A 5583-nucleotide genomic window follows, 5' to 3' on the forward strand; every position below is an offset into this window, starting at 1 on the left:
ATCTGTTGGGCCTTGATGTTGGTGGACTCCAGAGACACCAGCAGCTTCAAACATGTGCTGCTGCTCTGTAATGATATTTTAGCAGCTGCTCTCTAAATCTGATGGATTTGTCTGCAGAAACATTCATTCTGTCTTTATCTGGACCAACATGTGTGTGTCTGAATCAGACGCAAATCTCTTCACAAGTTTCCTTGTTCAAGACATTCAACTACTTGGTGCTTCTCAGCAGCAGATCTGTTTTCTTTCCCGTATTGTTGAAAATGTTGGTCTGCTTACATAATAATGTGGAACATCCTTCTTCAGGAGTTTCTCCTTTAACTGAACTCACCTTTAAAGTTAATGACCACAGGTGTCTGAGAATGATGTCAGAGAGCCAAAGAAACACACTACCATCCTTGAGTTTCATGGAAAACCTAAGAATTTGATAGTTTTAACACTTAAATAAGATATGCACAATAATCTGGATGCACATTCAGGTCTTGTTTTCGGCCCTTCATCGTCAGGTCATCTTCCTGACGATGAAGCTTCTGTCATGTTCCTGTTTGTTTACATTTCTGCCACCATGCCTGGTCTCCTGATACTGGGTCCTACACTCCCAGTTCCTGACAAAGTCCCAAATTCCAAACTAACAGTAATTCTGAGTTTACACCAGTATCCACTCAAGACCTGGAACAGAACAAAAGGAGAGAGGAAGATGAGGAGGAAGGCTTGTTGTTCGGCCTATCAGTGTTTCTGCTGACTAACAGCTCTCTAACTGAAATGTTGAATATGGTGTCTGTAACACGCAGCCTTCAGATGCTTCAACTCTTTCTATAAATATGCTGAAAGAGGAAGAGAAAACAGGGCAGTTGAACCTCTGAAGGCCCCTTCCTCTTCCTCTGGTCCTTCCTGTTGCAGTGTTATAAATGAGTAGTTTCCCGGCACACAAATGCAGAAGTTTTGGTTCCACGAGGCCGTGAAGAGGTCAAGGTGATGTCTTCACATTCAAGCAGTTTTCATTCAAGAAGTGAGTGTGCGTCTTCTTTACCTCACACCCAATAAGCTGCCCTCTTCAGGAGCCCAGAGGTGACAGAGATGATTGTTTTCATCAAATATCACAGAGATGTTAGCAGAACGCTAAACTTGAGACTTTCTGAAGTCTCAGGACTGAAGTTTATTATCCAGGTTTATATAAAATGACAGAGGGAACATCCGATGAAGCCACTGAAGAGCACTATCAAACAGTCAACATAAACAAATGTTTCTGGAATGGCTTGAGTACTAGAGTGATTTCTGCCCTGCCAGCAAAGCCAGGTGGACCCCAAATTGTTTTATAAGTGGGCAGAAAATGTGGGCCCCACCTGTGTTTGCCCACATTAGCTTAAATGGGCACTCAGTGGGTTTGCTTGTTACGCTAGCCAGCCGCCTGGTTGAGACCTTAGTGTGATAGCAAGCTCAGCTCTGCCGAGCTCGCGAGCTCCACTGCATTGAGCCAGGGAGTTCTGCTGTATCGAGCTAGCAAGCACTACCGTATCAAGCTAGCCATGCTGTATTGAGCTAGCAAGCTCCACTGTACCAAGCTAGCGAGTTCTGCTGCATCGAACTAGCGAGCTCCGCTGTATCGAGCTAGTGAGCTCTGCTGTATCGAGCTAGCCATGCTGTATCAAGCTAGCAAACTCCTCTGTAGCAAGCTATCCACTGATTTCCCACTTAAGCTAATGTGAGCAAACACAGGTGGAAACACAACAGAAACTGCGGACAAACCACAGGACTTGAAACATGTCCAGGTCTTCCCTTCTTTGCCCTAAGGAAGCTGTTCTCACATCAGTGCTGGGTATGCTTCATCAGTGGACTCTTCAAAGGATTTAGAGCATTTAGAAGGATATTTAAATGATGAGAAAAACTTAATGTTCCAAAAGAGCCTATGTCATCTGGTTTTGGGAATCCGGAACGTTTGTTTTGCTGTGTGGGCTTGTCTTTTGTGATGTTGCCCAGAGACTTTTGCGCGGGAAAGGTATTTGGTGCTCGGCCATGAGAGAAACAACCTCCATCGCTGTGTATTTAAAGCCACATGGAAATCTGAAACTCCTGGCATCCAGCCTGTGAGCCTGACTTCCCAGAACAAATACATCAGCAGCTCTTCAGCGTAACACAACAGACATGTAGAGGTCCTCTGTGCTTCTGTGACAGCCTGTTACGCCACAGCTGGGCTGGTTTGTGAAGGTCTGGTCTGGTGGTGTTGAAAAGGAACGAGGGACGTTCATCTGACTCAACGTCACACTTCAACCTTACTGACCTGCTCTACACGTCACTATTTTGTCCCAGTTCTGGTGAGAATGATCCGAAGGGGCTCCCAAAATGGTCAATTCCAAAGGGGTGCCAAAGTGGTCCAAAATGCCTATTTTCCACTAGGCGATCCGGTACGGACTGGACCGGGCCAGTATGGTATGTTGAGCCTTTCCATTATAAAATTGACCCTTAAAGCCAGACCAATGTGTACCATTGGTACAGCCCCGTTGGCTGTAGGTCCACAGAAAAATAGAAGCATCTTGAGTTGTCTGAGTTTTTGTGATGGACAGGGGGAGTCACCTGACTAAAAAAATCCATGAATACATGAAACCGCAAATAAAGGAACGCAAATAAGTGGGGGAACATTCCTAGCCACCAATGGTTTAAAAGTGGTCCGAAACTGTGGGCCCCAAAAGGGTTTGTGTCATGGCTACAGAACACTTAGCGACCCAGTCACAAGGTGCTTCACAAGTTAAAGGCATAAAACAAATACTTCAAAAGACAAGAAAACATAAAAGACAAAAGCCCTGCCAATAGCTTGCTACAGTGGAACTTGCTAGCTTAATACATCGGAGCCATAGACTGTGTATAAAAATAACAGTCAATGATCGGAGCTCGCTAGGTTGCTACAGTGGAGCTTCCTAGCTTGCTACAATAGAGCTCACTAGATTGATTCAGTGGAGCTCACAACAGCGTAGCTTGCTAGCTCGACACACTGGGACTCTATACAGCGGAGCTCGCTAGGTCTATACAGCAGAACTTGCTAGCTAAATACAGCGGAGCTTGCTACAGCGCGAGCTCGATACACCAGAGCTTGCTAGGTCTTTACAGCAGAGCTTTTTAGCTCCATACACTGAAGATTGCTAACTTGCTACACCGGAGCTTGATAGCTCTCTACAGCGAAGTTCATCATCTTGATACAGCAGAGGACAGCACAGCACAGCTTAGCTCGTTGAACCGCCTGGCAAGCCTGGAGAAGAAACTCCTTATAAATATAAGATTAGGGAGTAACAAGACTCTTTAAGGATAACTGACTGCTGAGACCGACTGGAGTCGGAAAGACAAACACAAACACCGAAACATCCAACAGAGGACAAGAGAGACATGTGTGACCAGAGAAACCTTCACAGCAACACAGAAATGTGACCAGGACCACAATGTTGTGTTGAGATGGTTTTTAGTCCAGTTTTCCATGTAGACTGGACATACTCAGTCCAATCTACATGATCCAGAACAAAGTTTCCTCTATTTTTATTGTATATAAATCTTGTATGTGGCGGAACGTCTCAGCTTGCTACTCCAAACTACTGTCAAACGTTAAAGTTATGGCCTGAGACCGGGGCTTTGAGCGCTTTGGTTATTTTCTTTATTTTAAGGTGGTCACCGTGTAATGCTAACTTCCTTTAGCTAACAGTTATTTACAAGCTGACTGTTTATTATGGGCTGCATGGTGGTGCAGTGCTTAGCACTCTCACCTCATGGTGGGAATGTCCTGGTTCAAATCCACCTGGATTCTCTCTGTGGAGTGAGCATGTTCTCTTGGACCATGGGTCTCTGGACTCCCACAATCAACCAACATGATTCAGAGGTTCATTTACAACTGAATTGTTCTGAGGTATGTGTGGTCTTGCAACAGACCAGTGACCTGTTCAGGATAAACCCCGCCTTCACCCAATAGTTGCTAGGATAGGCTCCAACAACCCTATGACAAAGGGATTCAGTGGGTTCTGGGATTTATTATACAGTTGGAGACGGTCACAAAGAAACACCGCAGGGTAAATTCACCCGGCGGGGGCGGTGACGCTGGGCTGGAGCCTCCTGTTTTACAAGTGGATCCACCCAGCCTTGATCAGAAGGACTCGAGCACCAATGCGACAGCATTTCCCGGTCCTCCCACTGGACGAGGATTCAGTTCTGATGGACTCTTCCCTCTTCACTACTGAGGAAATCCTGGTTAGTTTATTTTACTCCTCTTAGTAATCTGATTACCAGCAGATCGTCTGGTCTGATCTGAGGTCTAACACATATAAATACCACCATCATCCTCCATAAACATAAAGATCGATGGTCCTGACAGAAAATGTGGAAATAGCGAGAAGTCTAAAGCTGTTATTGATTTTAATAGACTACAAGATCTGCCTAAACGTTCATTATTGAGAGTAAACTCATTCAGATCTTGTTCAAATATTTTGACCTGTTTGTACAATTGCAACACAGCAGTAAACAGGCATCTAAACGATTCCAAAATGGCATCCAACTTTGCGTACACAAGCTAGCATGTCATCTCTAGTGATATAACTCGTTGCCCGTGAGAACCAGGTTGCCTCCAAGGACCACACAAGTTGCCCACAACTCACTTGTGGTCTCCATCTAAAATTAAATTTATTCTGTTGCTATTTTTTTTAAATTACACTTGCATTTGCATTGATTTGAGAATTGAAATGTCTTAAAAATATGTTCATGGTTCATGATCTTTAGATAAGTTTAGGTGACCTCTGACCTACTCCAGTTCAAAGATCATTAATTTTGTTAAAAGTGCTGCAGATTTCGTCATTAGTTCAAAATGTAACAAGATTTGTTTAAAAATGTGTAAGTTGATTTTCCTTTGAAAAATTAGACAATTTTTCCAATGAAATGTAGAGATGTAAGGGATCATTTGAAAGTTTAACAATTACTGAGATTAATGAAGTGTATAATATTGATATGTTTCATAGCTTGTTGTCATTGTTGATAATTATGGTGAGAAACCAGGAGTATCATTATTCATTATTATTAATGTATAACTAACTATAACTAAGCAAAATGTGTTATTTCAAAGCCCTTCGTATGACTCAGTACCCATGAAGTAGTAGTTTCAAAAAGGTGGATGACTCCTGCCCTAAACGTTTGAAGGGGTGTCTTCTGCAGGGATCTACTGATATGAAATCAGGCCAGTGCACCCAGACCTAATATTTGAACCTACACATCACTACAACACTACACATCCATCTCCAGCTAAACAGTGAAGGCTGAGCACATCCCATAATTACTAAAGTTACAATCATGAATGTGGAGCTGAAGCAGCCTGTGGTTATCCTGCAGAGGGCGCATCAGCCCTCTGCAGGATAACCACAGGCTGCTTCTGACTCTCCATGAACTTCATGCCCTTTCTGAGAGCTGCGATAACAGAACGTTCCCTTCTGAGGCTCCGCCCATAAACAGCTGGAACCGTCAGGACCACCCCCACCCCCCAGGAGGGAAACGGTTCAGCTGAATCCGTCTCCTCTCAAACTGCATGATGAAATGGGTTCGAGTCCCGCCTACACACCTCTCTCC

The sequence above is a fragment of the Oryzias melastigma genome, linkage group LG5 (assembly GCF_002922805.2).
Source record: "Oryzias melastigma strain HK-1 linkage group LG5, ASM292280v2, whole genome shotgun sequence".
NCBI lineage: Eukaryota > Metazoa > Chordata > Actinopteri > Beloniformes > Adrianichthyidae > Oryzias > Oryzias melastigma.